Below are 16504 nucleotides of genomic sequence, written 5' to 3' on the forward strand. Positions count from 1 at the left end.
TGAAGCAGAGTGATACCAGATAGCAAACTACCTATGATGGCAAGTTGTTCATGTAGTCCCCCACACACAATATATACTTGGTGCATGCCCAGTGTTGTTTTTATTACATAATGGTATGAGGGTATAAAAAGAAGGATGTCCTTGGAATAAATGGACTCCATTTTCCCACCCTCCTCAGAAATCTCACTTCATCATGTCTCCATTAAGATGGTATATTTTAATCATTCCAGCATGGGAGCTCTAGAAAGCACGATACATTTTGTCACCCCCAACTTGGGAGCTTTAGGAAGCAGGACACAACATATTGGCAGTTGCTGAATTTAAACACCTGGATAGTTTTCTGAGGTACTGAGAGGTTAAGTTGACTAGGGTCACCTGGCCATTATCAATCTAAACGTTTATCTTACATCAAAGTCTTCCTGATTTTCTGGCTGGTTCTCTATCCCATATTGTAACATGTTGTTTCTCCCAAAGGATGCTATTATTGGAGGGGGAGTTGTTGGGACTTTTGTTTATAGATGACTGTATTTTCAATATAGTCCTGAAACTGAGGTGCAGCAAAATACACACCAGTTCTCTCCTGCTTCTGCTAATTTTGGTCTAACAATCAGCATCAAGACAACAGAAATTCTCCATTAGCCAGCACTATAGCATCCATAATTGGAACCATCAATTACAGCAAATGGGGAAATTTTGTATGCTGTATATAAGTTTACTTACATTAGCAGTATTCTTTCCAGGATTGTACACACAGTTAATGAAGTTGACACATGCATTATCAGAGCTGGTTCCATGTTTGAGAAACTTCAAAGGAAAATGAAGGCAAGAAGATGTATTAGGTTGAAGGCTTATAAAGCCATTGTATTGATCTGATTGTTACACACTGTGAAACCTGGACCATCAATCTTTATCATGCTAGGAAGCTGAATTGCTTCCATTTGAATTATTATAAGAAGATTCTGAAGAGCTCATAAAAATATGCCAATGTATGTTTGTATAAAAAAGTGTTTTATGGACAACTCACAAAAGGAGTTTGCATGAAGGTTAGAATAAATGATACAAGGACACTCTCAAGGTCTCTATAAAGAACTTTGGAATTGATGGTGAGCCACAGGAGACATTGGCATAACACTATTCGTCATTAAGTGACCACATCAAAGAAGGTATTGTACTCTAGGAGCAAAGAAGAATTGTAAAAGAAATATGAGATGCCCAGATTTAGGAATATCTCCATACCAAATGTATACTATTTGTACCCAACTTGTGGTAGAGTTTTCCAAGCATGTGATCAGACACAGTTGGACACACCATATTTTGACTCCAACATAGTGGTGTCATTTGGTCCTCTTTGAGAATGAAAAATAATAACCAATTATCACTGATAATTATTATTGATAATGGCATGGAGTGTATCCACTCTAATCCATATATCATCACTTAAGATAGTTGAAGATAAATTAAAATATGTCCCCTTACCTTCTTTTCTAGACTACTAGTCATAGTTCTTCATGTGACATGAGTTAAAGTCCTAACATCATCCTAATTATTCTTAGTTGAACATATTCCAGTATATCTGTTCTGCTAAAAATAAGATATCTATCATTAAAGTTATTCCAATAGACTTTGGAGAGCAGCTGGCTATATTTGTAAAACTGTTTCCCCAATGATATCATATACTTATCAACCAAGAGATATTTGTTGTTTCATGTAGGTTGAAAATTATAACTATTTAGAATGGCAAAACATTGATATTTTTTCTTTATATGGAACAAAGATATATTTTGGCAGTTGTGGGCAAGAATTTGGTTTGTGAAAATAGTTTGGTTTCAAAATGTATAGTTTGGAGTTTCTAAGATATACTTTGTAGGAGTGTGAAAATGTGTTGCTTGTTCACAGAGCAAGCTTTTGATGTACACATTTATCTACTGGTTATTATGTATGTGCTAAATTTTTATAGCCTGAAGTGATATGTGGCAAAGTTTCTGCTTTTACTTTGAATAATCTATATAGATTACTAAATCTATGCCTCATAGCTATAACCATTCTACAATTTTTCATAAAAATGCTTTGGTCTTGAATTGCTGTTATAAATCCTATTGTTTCCATGAATAAATACATGGAAGAATATGAGTGAATAAAGCAGTTATTACACGCTCTCTTTGTATACAGTCCTATACTAAGTGTTGGGAAGGAGCTCAAATTCTATTATAAAGAGATAACTTATCTAGCTAGTTATATGGAAAAACTCATACTCCTTAGGATGAAGCTATAAAACAGATGGTAACACTAATGTAATTTCTATTAATATTTGATTGTTTGATGATTATTTGATAGTTATAATGATGTTGGTATCAATAAATTTATTTTCTGAGTCACAAAACATGAAACTAAATAAAGTCTAATTTATGTGTTTTTCTTTCTTGGGCCATGACTATTGGGACTAATTTGGAAGCACATCCATTGATTAGGAGTTATCATTATCCCCAGCACTCATAGACTTACCTTTTTGTGTGTTGTGGTTGTTTAGGGGTAGATACTTATAATACTGATGTTAGATATTGTGGCTTTAAGAATCAATCTGCAAAGCAAGTAGGTAGTCTGGGGCCGATGTTCTTCTTGGGACTCTTGGACCCTGGATCCTGAGCCATTTTTAAAAGGGTCCAAGGGGAGGTTGTAATGTTCTGATTAGCTTTCTGGAGGTCTTGGGACCAGCCTTCGTTTCAGCTGAATAATCACCATGAGAATAGCCAGGTGATCAAGTCCAAAAGTCTTTATTGTCTCCTTCACAGTCTATCTCCTTGCCTGGGACCTGGGCTAGCTTTCTGGAGGCCATTCAGATTGGCCTTGGTCTCGGTGAAGAAAAGCCAGCTGCCACAGTGGTGGGAAATGGAGTGAATGTCTCTCATCCAGTCCTTATTGTCTGGTATACATTCTATTACAATTACATCATCATAGGTGTGAATCTTGTAGAATAGCTGTCAATCTTGTAGAACTATATTAAGTACTAAGTACATGTACTGAACTAGAGAATTGTTAATAACCATGCTAAATTAGATAACCATTGTTTTTACCAATTCCACTGAGTTAACACTTCTCTCCAGAATTCTGGCCCATTATATCTCCTGCTTTCTTTTGTTTTAGAACATAGATGGTCACATCTTCAGACCCCCTCAGAGGGTGAGAACACCTAAAAAGGATATGATCACGCTCATCCTGATTTCTCAGAAAGGGGGTTGAAAACACCAAAAAGGAGGTGATCATGTCCTCCCTGACATCTCAGGAAGGGAGATGAAAATACCAAAGGGAAATGGGGAGTCAAACCAGATTAGTGGGTTTCTGAAGAGTCTCACTTGAAACAGGTATACATAAATCCATCAACATGGGAGGTATTACATAAGCACATAGCAATATAGCACAACATGAATCAACATGAGGAATTATACATGTCCATAAGTCCTAGAAATAGTCCAAAAGGAATCTATTGTCCATTACTTCATGTGTCAGGGAATCCAATGATTCCTGGAGATTTTGAAGTCCTGTATCAGTCTTATCATGTCTCAGGGAATCCAATGATTCCTGCTGGTTTTGAATGTCTGCAACAATCTTATCAACTATTTTTCATCTCAGAGAATCCAATGATTCCTGCAGGTTTTGAAGTCCTGTAACAGTCTCATTAACAGCTATGCTCTTTCAGTGTGAGATGTTTCTTAGGTCTTCTTCTTTGTTTTGAGGTTTTTCTCTTTTTCTGTCTCCATCTGATGGACAAAGTGAATACAACTCATTGGTACCTATCTGATTCCTTCTGCATCTGTAGAGATATAAGCAAACCTTCTCCCCTAGCAGTTAATCTATCTGGTCCCTTCCATTCACCACTTTCTGGATCTTTCCACATCACCTGGTGATTATACTGGAACTGCTTGCACTGGACACTGCTCTTCTGTTGGGTTATAAAACCTGTATTCTCCCCAATTGTAATCTCTTTCTCCCACCAGATTGCTTTTCAGCTGATTGATCATATCAGAGTATTGAATTTCTAAAGACTCTCTGGGTGTAACCTCAGCTGCCATCATGCCCCACCTGTTTTTTGTTTGAGGAATTGGAGCTGGGCCCTGCCTCTCATTTCCCTGGGTCAATATAGATTTGAATGTACAATGGAAGCTTTTATTGCATTTTGGATATGGGGTTTTGGGTCTTGTTATCACACCTTGTCTTCTCTGCCAACACTGAACTTTTAGATGGCCTACTTTACCATGTTGAAAGCATTGATGAGTCTCTCTGGAAGTTTTTTGCCCAAAGGGACCCTGTCTTCCCATGTTCTGCATCATGGCTTGAGTATAAAAGGTATTGGTGCCTACTGTGGCACATTGTCTTATGATCTCCTCTAAAGGAGCATCCTTGTGTAGTCCTAGAATAATTCTTCTACAATCCTCATTAGCATTTTCTTTAGCAAGTTTTGTTTTAATTATCATTTCCTGTTGCTACATTTTCACCAAGAGTTTGTATGGCAGCTGTCTGCAGACGTCCCACAAAATCAGTAAAGGGTTCATTTGGACCTTGTTCTGTTTTTGTGAAGGCTTCCCCTCTATTTTGTTTTCCAGGGAGGGTGCCCCATGCTTTGATAGCAGCAGCAGCAATTTGCTCACATGATATCAAAGGGTAATTAATCTGTGTTAAAACATCTGCATACGTACCTTTACCTGCTAGTTGATCAAAGGTGATTTGTATATTAACTCCAGTTTGCCTATTTCATTGTTCTTCTATTCTACATAGTTTACTATACTCTAAAAGCCACAACAAGTTTTGTGCAGATTCTAAACATGTCTTAGCTATAGATTTACTTTCACTAGAGGTTAAAATTTCATAAGCCAAATTCTCTAATAACATCTTAACATAAGATGATGTAGAGCCATAAAGAGTGCAAGCCTTATTCAAGGTTTTCAATAATTTCCAAATCAAAAGGAGTGTATCTTCTCTTTTCTTGACCTGAAGAGTTAGGGTATGCTTTTATTTTTAAATCAGATATATCCTGTCCATTTTTTTTTTTTGGCTTTAACTAATGCCTTTTGTAATCTTGTCATACAGGTGGACAAAGCTCCTGCATGGATGGTGCTGATGGTGTCACTACCCTTCCTCCTCCTCTTTCTCCCTCCACCCATGAAAGATTAATTGATGGGGATAGGTCAGAGAATGGGGAATGAGCCAATGGCTCCTGCTGTGAGGCACTACACTCCTTAATTTCACCAGAATTGTGCTTAATTCCTTTCTTGTCTAATTCTTTTTGCTTTTTAATTGCTTTATCAGCACCCTCTTCCTCCTGTTCTTTCTTCTTTTTCCTTATTCTAATACTTATGTAATTCCTTAAAGCTAATTGTATTAAGATATATATATATATATATATATATATATATATATATATATATATATATATATATATATATATATATATATATAATGTTTCTTTAGGAATTTAGTCAGGACCATTATCATTTGTATATATTCTATTAATTGCTGTCCTATGAATTTCCATTTATCTGCCTCTAATTCTTATTTCTTGGAGAACCAAGGGGACATATATTCGAATGTTTCTAGAAGTCCAATGATTTGCTCCCATGTTACAATCAAACCTTGTTTTTTATTAGTCTACTTGCTTTGTACACACTTTCCTTGGAATAGAGAAGGCTGCTTTCTAAACATTTGTCTCATTTCAGCTGAAACACTAGTTTAGCCCTTACCAAAGTTTCTTCTTTTCTATTTTTGTACTTATCCTAATTTCTAGGTCACAGAGACTTGTCCACTGAACTCAGGATTAGAGACCTTTCCACTGAATTTAGGATCGGAGACTTTTCCACTCAACTCAGGATTGGAGACTTTTCCACGGAACTCAGGATCATGTTAGTCTGGACTGCTGAGTATAAATCTTTTGGTGCCTGTTCGGGCACCAAAATATAATGTTCTGGTTAGCTTTCTGGAGGTCTTAGGACCCACCTTCATTTCATTTGAGCAATCACCATGAGAATAGCCAGATGATAAAGTTCAGAAGTCTTTATTGTTCCCTTCACAATCTATCTCCTTTCCTGGGGCTCAGTTAGCTTTCTGGAGGTCATTCAGACTGGCTTTGGTCTCAGTGAAGAAAGACAGGCCAGCTACCACAATGATGGGAGATGGAGTGAATGTCTCTCATGCAGTCTTTGTTGGCTGTTATATACTCTATTATAATTACATCATTGTAGGTGTGAATCTTGTAGAATAGGTGTCAATCTTGTAGAACTATATTAAGTACTAAGTACATGCACTGAACTAGAGAACTGTTAATCACCATGCTAAACTAGATAGCCATTGTCTTACCAATTTCACTGAGTTAACACCTTTCTCCAGAATTCTAGCCCATTATAGGAGATGATAGTTAAGGTGGTTAAATCTACTTGGAATATGATGTCTCTCCTTCAGGGTGGCTTATTAGTTCAGTTAAGCTGGCTTACCTGCCCAGTTAAGTACAACAGATGAACAGTTTTTGATAGTGATGTGCAGATGGGGATTTTCTTTCACAAGTTCCTAACCTCAGTAATGGTTGTGAAAGTTGAATTGGAACAAGGGCAATATTATAGAAGACATCGCCCCACTTAGGGTGCTTTTTGGCTTACTTGACCATAGATAGTAGTTTCTTGGAGGTAAAGGGCAGAAGTTGAAAAATCTTTTGTTCATAAGAGTCGCTCCTTTTATCATGGATTTTAAATTTTTATCAGTATGCACTTAGAACATTACAGATTCAGAATCCAAATATTTTTATATGACTGGAGAAAGCTATCTGATGATGAAACTATTTATTATGTGTTTGTGTGAGAGTGTGTGTGTATGTGTGTGTGTGTGTGTGTGTGTGTGTGTGTGTGTGTGTGTGCATTGTGGCATGGACATATCTGGTATCAAAGTATCAAAGTATATGATTCCAAATATATAATTTGTTGTCAGATATATGACAAGAATTAATGAGATATTTTGATCAGATGCCCCTTCAATTTGGAAGCCATATTCAATTCTTTTTAGGAAAAAGAATGTAAAGGAGAACCAGAACAGGCTTTAATTGGTCCCTGAAAAAAGCCCATATTGCAAAAGAATTATTTTTGTTATTGTTGTGATGGTGCTGCATTTTAAATAGAGAATAATTACAATATTTATGTCTAATTTATGCAATTGCAGCACTATACATATGAGAGATCTGGACTTGTCATTTCTATGCTATAGAGAAGTGTGTGTGTGTGTGTGTGTGTGTGTGTGTATTTGTGTATGTTTATGTGTGTGTGTGTTGGGGAAATGAGAAATAAATACAATTTTTCAGTGAGGTAAATTGATGTTTGTATTTATTGACCCAGGGCACTAAGAGATTAAACAAGTTGGATAGAATCATATAAGTAGTATGCTCCAGTAGAAGAATTGAACACACATACTCCTGTTTCAGACTGATTCCTACCCACTACACCACACTAGTTATCACTATTATTTTATGATTATTAGAATTATGCACTATAATTTAACTTGTTTCCAAGCTTCCACATAGTACATAAAACATTCAGCAAAATGAGAGAGGTTGACATAAAACTTATTGCAAAGTTGACACACACATTTCAAGTTGTGGTAATTTGGAGGCAATTCCTGCTTTGGTACCCCCCTCTGTAAATTTGAGGACTGGTTTTATGTATTTCTTTACCATGTTAGATGATGAATTAGCAAAAAGCCATCTCTAGTTTGTTCCTGAAATAACTGTCCTGAAAGAGAATTAGATCAGACTGTCTCTCGGCAGCTAATTTTGTATTTGGAATATTTTTATGGAGAAATTGTCTATTTTGACACCTACTTTTCAATGACAGTGAAGTATTTTAAAAAGAAGTAAATGGCTAATGGTATAGTTGGTGACATGTTTTACACCCAATCCTGTCATTGAAAAGCCCTCTGTAATAATATATTGTCTGATTTATGGCCCCTGCCTCTTCACTCCACAACATTACATAATTAAACCTGATTATAATTACTCTCATTATAACCACATCTCTTGATAAAATTCAAACTCCTTGGTTCCCCAGGATAATGTTATAACAAGGATGTTCAATTCTATATTTGGTTTCTAACAAATGAGTTGCTTTTCCCAAACTACAGAATTGAACCTAGTGAAACACCTTGGCACAAATCTTTCTAAAAGCCAAAGATAGAAATCAGGATTCAGCAAAGCTTTGTGTGCTCTGTTAGGGGACATAATACTTGATGGCATATTACAGCAAATAGATAAACTTGTCATTTTAGTGAACATTTACTAGTTCTTCCAAGTAATTAGGCAGTTGGGAAATTGGCTACTTTCCATCATTAGTAAGAAAATTTTGAAATTAAATATTTTATTACTAGAGAATAATACCAGTACTTCCCATGGAGTAAGGAACTTAATTTTTTTTTTACTTCTTAGAGTGTTTTTAATAGATTAAAATTAATTTTGAAAAACTACATTTAAAGAGACCAATTGATTGAGATTATTTTTGTTGGATATTTTCTATTTTCTACACCAGTTCTTATTGGGGAGCTTGGTGGAGAAATGAATAGAGTATAAGACATGGAGTCAAACAATGCTTACTGTGTGACTGTGGGCAAAACATTTAACTTCTCTATACTTCAGTCTCCCTCTCTGTAAGAAGGAGATAAAAATAGCACCTACTCATAGTGTTGGTGTGAGGATCAAATGAAATAACAAATGTCCTATAAACCTTAAAGTTCTATCTTAATACTATTTTTTTCCTTAGCAGATTTGTAAAATTGCAGCAAAACTTACACATAACTTGGAATTACATGATGTTCCCCTTGGTGAACCTGAGACAGATGTTTAGGACAACGTTTCTAGAAAGTAATATGGGTCAATCAATCAAGAAATGTGTCAAGAACCTAGTATTTACCAATGCATTGTGCTCACTGGTGGTGACACAAAGATAAAAATGAAAGAGGAGCTGCCCTTAAGGAGTTTACACTGACAAGCGTATGTAGAGTACTGTTGTTTTCCTAAAACTCTGAGGGTGTTGAAGGCTTCCACCAGTCAAAAGAAGATTGAAATGAGTTGGCCATTTTTCCAACTTTAAACCTTCAAAAGGAGAGGTATTTGGAGAAGAATTTGCAGAAAGCTTCTAATTGCTATGTTAGATTCATTTTGACTGATACAACACCAAGTGAACAAAGCTAGGAGGAACATTTATGCCAAACAACAATTCTGTAAAGCCAAACAACTTTGAAAGATTTAAAAACTCATTTCAACTCAGTGATTAGTAGACAAATGCTGAAAATTGATACCCACTTCCTAATCAGATGGACTAAATACATCTTTAGACATGGGCAGGCTGCAAATTTCTTTATTTGAATATACATACATACACACACACATTTGTGTGTGTGTGTGTGTGTGTGTGTGTGTGTGTGTGTGTATGTGTATGTATAACAAGAGTTATTTTCCCTTTCCTTGTCCTCCCTCTGGTAGGAGTGGGAGGAGAGAAAAAAAAAAAGCTTGTTAATTTGAAAAAAATATGTTAAAAATGAGGCACTTGGAAAAGATAGGGGAGGCAAAAGACAAAACAAACAACTTATCTTATCCTACTTCTATCACTTAATTTCACTATGCCTCAATTTCTCTATCCATAAAATGTAGGTGTTAAACTATGTAGCCTCTAAACACCCTCCTAGCTCCAAATCTGTGTTCCTCTTTCTGGGATCAGGATGTAAGGGTTGTGACTGGACTCAGATCTTCTTCTGAGTTACTCTGATTTACTATTCTGTTGGCTCCACAATACTAGTTCATTTCTTTTCTAAGTTAAAAAAAAAACCTCTCTATTCTTTAATCAATCCTCAAATTACATGGAAATAACATTATTTTAAATTCTTTCACCATATGAGGTACTCTCCTAAAACCACTCTGCAGTTAGTAAGGACTAGGACTTTACTGATAAAAGGCTATTGACTGAGTAACTGAATGGATGAGTAAGTATTTAAGGTTCACTATATACTTATAGAATTAAAATTCTGGATCTGAAAGTATGACATTAAAAATAAAAATATTCTCTGCTTTATACTTTACAACAATTCCCCCTTAAATTCACCCTTTTACAACTTTGCAAAACAGGTAACAATACTGTTTCAAAAGATTTACCTTTACCTACAATATATCGTGCCTTCTTTTCCTCTAAATGTGGATCCAGAATATTTTAAGTCAACACATTTGCTGCTGACATTAGTTAAGAGTTTTGACTTCTAGGACCCAAATCTAGCAGACTGCATTTTAAAATAGTTTGAGTGTGAATATTTGGCTATTAGAAAAATCTTTAAAACAACAACAACAACAAAAAGATGTCAGTCATTATGAAAAAGAATGATATGTGCATGTGTCTAGGTATGTTTGTCTTGGTAGAAGAGGACAGGAGGAAAAAGTCAAAGTTAGAGATGACATAGACACCTACACGCAGTGAGACAGAAAGACAGACACACAGAGAGAGGCAGAGGCAGAGAGAGAGAGAAGCAGAGACAGACAGAGGAGAAAAAAAGCAGAGACACACAAAGAACAGTAGGTAATGACCTGTTTTGTTTCATCTGATTGCTTTAGTACCTCATAGTTTCCTCTACCTCCAGCCATCCTGCGGTTTTCATTCTGAAAATCAGAAAAAGCTGGTGAAGTAATTTGATGCTGTCCGTTTTCCTATGTGCTTTGGCAGCAGACTGTGAAAATGTTCAAGAATGTTTGCAAGTGGTCAGAATGAATATGTGGAAAGATGTGGATCTGAAGTCCTCCTTTAAAATAAAATTTAAAAAAATCTCTTAACATGGGAAGAGCTTTTTATGTTTCCCTGATGTGAAAATTATTAGCAGCTAGTCTTAGTCCCCAAACGGGAATTCATAGTCTACTGCCTAGCTTTCAAATTCGATTAGTGGATGATTTTAAGATGAACTGTGCTTAATTTTTACCAGCAAAAATCAGAATCTGAGCAGTATGTGATTCAAAGATGGGAAGGACTTAATTGAAACCTGCCTTTCTCATAGTTTCTCCTTTGGTTATTTTGACATTTCCCTTTTACTTTTTGTAATACTAATTATTTTAAAATCCAATTTATGTTAATCACATTTTTATCATTTCTTTAATTTTCCAGAAAGGGTTTGGGAAACAATAGTTTTAAGGCAAAAAATTTTTCACTGAAATTTATCTTTAAAAATCTAGGGAAAAAATCTAGGAAGAGAAAGGTTTGGGGAAAAAAACTTAATTTGAAACTTTTAGTTAGAAATTAAAATCTTAGACTTAAGACCTCACTCTGTGATTTAGCTAACCATCAGTAGCCTAATAATCACATATATGTAAAATTTTCACAGAACATTGCATATTTTAATTCAAAACTTTTTCTTTGGTTATGTTCTTTTATTGATTTATTATAACATATTATATTCATTTATTATAACAAAGAGAATGACAAGTAAATTGTCATTTCTTTTTGGAATTCAAGGATATGGTAAGAATATTTTTCAGGGATAGGCCAAGACTTGTGATTGCATTCATGTGGGGAACTCTCCATGAGAAAAAAAAAAATCCTTCCACTGTTCAGTAAATCATAAATAATTGCAGGCCTAGGGAGTTCCAAGAGGTATTAATAGGTCAGTAATTTGCCTACTGTCAAACAGCTAGTTAGTCTATGGAAGGGGCAAGATTTGAACTCAATTCTTTTACATTCCAAGTCTGGTCAGGTATTCACTTGGCCAAAATATAATGGTAGCAAATGTGCTGTTAGTTCAAATTGCTATTTGTAGACTGTGTGTTTATTTTTTCCCCTCTTCTTAATAAAGTTCTTTCACATACATATTATTTTATTAGTCTTTCATAACAATTCTGTGAAAATACATCTGTAAAGATTATAGTCTCCATTTTATAAACAAAGGAAATTAAATATCAGAAATATTAAATAATTTGCTCAAGATAATAGCAACAGAGCTAAATCTAGAACCCACTGAAGCAAAGTAAGTAGTATCAGAATATGGGATTTAAAGGTTTAGTTCTCAGTGTCAAAGAGAAGCTTTCTGATGAAACCCAGATTTTTTTATTTATTGGGGAGTGAAGGATAAACAGCACGAAAATAAAATAGAAAAAATTTTGATGTAGCAAAATATCATACAGATTCTTAAAATGTATAACTGTGTTGTCTAACATGAGGTGATGCTTACTATAGAATAATGAATCAGTCAACATCTTATTTATACTACTATTTTTAGTATTAAGTAATTGTTTTCCCTTAAGTAAGAATCTCTCTTTTGAATACAATAATAATTAGTATAGAATAAAATGATTGAACCTAGACTTCTCTCTCAATATATAATATATAATATAATACATATTCAGACAAGGTTATGTTACTTTAAAATGACCAAAAAAATGTTGAAAAAAGGCAAAAAAAAAATAGCTAAAACCAATATATGGTTAGTGTAGCTAACAGAAGTATACATTAGACCCTGATGAATAAACTTTCTAATTGTTCTGTAAATCATGTCTATTTGTAGTATTGAACTGATTAACTGCATAGTTATGTAGGCTGTCTAGTAATATTGCAAAATAGGCAGATTTGTTACTTTTAGATAGTAAATTTGTTTTAGAAAATCAAGGGGACCTATTCTCTACTGGCCTGGAGTGACATCAGTTAAAGGAACTGAAGCTTTGTAGAAATGATAAGCCAGGTTGTTCTTGGGTTATAAAGGAACTGGATTCTATAAGATTCTATAAGCGTATCCTCTTATAAGAATATAAGATATTCTATAAGAGGAATTGCCAGGTCATAAAGAAGAAAAATAATATACAAGGGTATGATGAAGCATTGTACAGAAAACAAAACTGTGGGCATTAAACCAAGTTAAAAGTAAGGGAATAAAGTTGGAGTTGGAAGTAGACAGGAAACCAGAGTGATAAACCAGCAAAAGATCAAAGTGAGAATCTAGAATCAAGACAGCTAAGGGACAATTTTCTTTAAGAAACACACCCAAAAATCTAGAGACAGAAGTAAGGCATTAGTCACAGTTCCCTATTCTCTCTATCTGTGAAACTGTATTGATACAGGCAGCCTGGGCTGAGGAGAAATCCAATTCTAAGTGAATATATGACTTTAGCAGAACTCTGTTACTTGTGGAAGTGTCAATCAGTGGATTCACATGTGTGTTGACAACTCTAGTTATTTTTCTCTCCTTAAATTCTGTAAAAGTTTGCTTCCTGTAAAATGAAAATAGTGAAATCTGTTCTGTAACTCCTCCTACCCCCTACTCCAACTCCTTATATGCTAAGTTTCTTTCAAGTGATAGAAAAAGGAAAGCTTTCATAAAATACTACCTTTTGTTTGGTGTAGGCTATCTAATGTAAAAGCTAAAATTCAAAGTTACTATCATTGGAAAAAGTCAATATCAAAGGGTAGCCTCTCTAATATTTTGTGAAATTTCTATTATTCATCCTATTAAGTGGAAGGAAGCAGCAAAAGAAGATATCAGAGTAAGAACTAAATAAGAATTATTTTGTAAAAACAAAAATGAATTTCTTCCTCCCTACAAAATGAAAATTAAGAAAAATTAAACCAATGTGGCAGCAAAAGTACAATTAAAATTTATTTTTTTGTGTGGAAATAAGTGAACTCCTTCCCTCCCATACTTTTCCCTTTTTTCCTGTCCCCTTCTCCACTTCATTCTCTTCTCCTCTTCTTTCTGGGACTTCCTCAGCATAAGGAATTTTGTAAAATTCAAATGGCTCTACCAATGAAGATTAGCAACTATTCTGCAACTAAGTTTTTTGAAGGATTGCATCTAAGACACTGAGAGATTAAATGATTTATCCAGGATGGTTTACCTCTCAGGTTTGGGAAGGAGGAAGTAATTTGTGACCAAAGAAGGACTAGAGATCATTATTGATCAAAAATAGATAATTTTGACTATATTAAGTTAAAGTTTTTATACAAACAAAACTAATGCAGACAAGATTAGAAGAGAAGTAATAAACTGGGAAAACATTTTTACATCCAAAGGAGCTGATAAAGGCCTCATTTCTAAAATATAGAGAATTGATTCAAATTTATAATAGTTCAAGCCATTCTCCAATTGATAAATGGTCAAAGGATCTGAACAGACAATTTTCAGATGAAGAAATTGAAACTATTGGTAGCCACATAAAAAGGTGCTCCAAATCAGTATTGACCAGAGAAATGAAAATTAAGACAACTATGAGATACCATTACATAACTGTCAAATTGGCTAAAATGACAGGAAAGGATAATGACAAATGTTGGAGGGATGTGGGAAAACTGAGACACTGATGGAACTGTGGATGGATGCACCCATTCTGGAAAGCTATTTGGAACTGTTCTCAAAAAGTTATCAAACTGTATATACCCTTTGATCCCACATTATTTCTATTGAGATTATATTCCAAAGAGATCCTAAAGGAGGGAAAGGAACTCACATGTGCAAAAATGTTTGTGGCAGTCCTCTTTGTACTGGCAAGAAACTGGAAACTGAGTTTAGGAGAATGACTGGGTAAATTATGGTATATGAATGTTATGAAATATAGTTTTATATATATATATATATATATATATATATATATATATATATATACATATATATATATATATAGTGTAGTATTCCATATACTACTATATAGTATAGTTGAATGAATCTTACTCTCATCAGAGTTGGCTCAAAGAGGAAACAATTGACATATTTGTTTTACAGAGAATCTTTTCTCACCTCATTAAAAAATGGGAGAGGAAAAGGAAAAAGGAAAAAGAGTAATAAGGAAGGGTACAAGAAAGGGGAAGGGATTCAAAGGGAGAAGGGAGGAATCCTAAAAAGGGAGAATTGCGTGACACAAGTGGGACCAATAAATTTAATACTAGGGAAGGGGGAAAGGGGAGCAAGAAAAAGAAAAGCATAATCTGGAGATATTAGGATGGCAGGAAATACAGAATTAGTAATTTTAACCGTCAATGTGAATGGGATGAACTCTCCCATAAAGAGGAGGCGGATAGCAGACCAGATCAAAAGTCAGAACTCTACAATATATTGTTTACAGGAAACACATTTAAAAAAGAAAGATACATACAGACTAAAGAAAAGTAAAAGACTGGAGCAGAATCTACTATGCTTCAGGTGAAGTAAAAAAAGCAGGGGTAGCCATTCTTATCTCAGATTAAGCAAAAGCAAAAATTGATCTAATTAAAAGAGATAAGGAAGGAAACTATATCTTGCTAAAGGGTACTATAGACAATGAAGCAATATCAGTATTAAACATATATGCACCAAGTGGTATAGCATCTAACTTCCTAAAGGAGAAGTTAAGAGAGTTGCAAGAAGAAATAGACAGGAAAACTATAATAGTGGGAGATCTCAATGTTGCACTCTCAGATTTAGATAAATCAAACCACAAAACAAATAAGAAAGAAATTAAAGAGGTAAATAAAATATTAGAAAAAATTAGGTACTATAGATCTCTGGAGAAAACTGAATGGTGACAGACAGGAGTATACTTGCTTCTCAGCAGTTCATGGAACCTACACAAAAATTGACCATATATTAGGACATAAAGACCTCAAAATTAAATGCAGGAAGGCAGAAATAGTAATGCTTTCTTTTCAGATCACGATGCAATAAAAACTATATTCAACAAAAAGTTAGGTGTAAATAGACTAAAAAGTAATTGAAAACTAAATAATCTCATCTTAAAGAATGATTGGGTGAAACAGCAAATTATAGACACAATTAATAATTTCACTCAAGATAATGACAATGGTGAGACATCATACCAAAATTTGTGGGATGTAGCCAAAGCAGTAATAAGGGGGCTAGAAAAAGACCAAATTAAAAACCCTCAAACACTAAACTTGAAATTCTAAAATTAAAAGGAGAAATTAATAATATAGAATAATAATAATATAGAATATTAATAATAATAATAATAGAACTAATAAATAAAATTAAGAGTTGGTTTTATGAAAAAAACCAATAAAATTAATAAACATTTAGTAAATCTGATTAGAAAAAGGAGAGAGGAAAATCAAATTAGTCTTAAAAAATGAAAAGGGAGAACTTTCTACAAATGAAGAAGAAATTAAAGAAATAATAAGGGGTTGCTTTGCCCAACTTTATGCCAATAAATTTAATAACCTAAGTGAAATGATGACTACCTCCAAAATATAGGTTTCCAAGATTAACAGAGGAGGAATTAAATTGCTTAAATAGTCCCATTTCAGAAAAATAAATAGAGCAAACTATTAATCAACTCCCTAAAAAAAAAAAAATCCTCAGCACCAGATGGATTTACATGTGAATTCTACCAAACATTCAAAGAACAATTAGCTCTAATGCTTTATAAACTATCCAAAAAAATAGGGAATGAAGGAGTCCTACCAAATTCCTTTTATGACACAGACATGGTACTGATACCTAAACCAGGTAGGATGAAAACAGAGAAAGAAAATTA

The sequence above is a fragment of the Antechinus flavipes genome, chromosome 1 (genome assembly GCF_016432865.1).
Source record: "Antechinus flavipes isolate AdamAnt ecotype Samford, QLD, Australia chromosome 1, AdamAnt_v2, whole genome shotgun sequence".
Taxonomy (NCBI): Eukaryota; Metazoa; Chordata; class Mammalia; order Dasyuromorphia; family Dasyuridae; genus Antechinus; species Antechinus flavipes.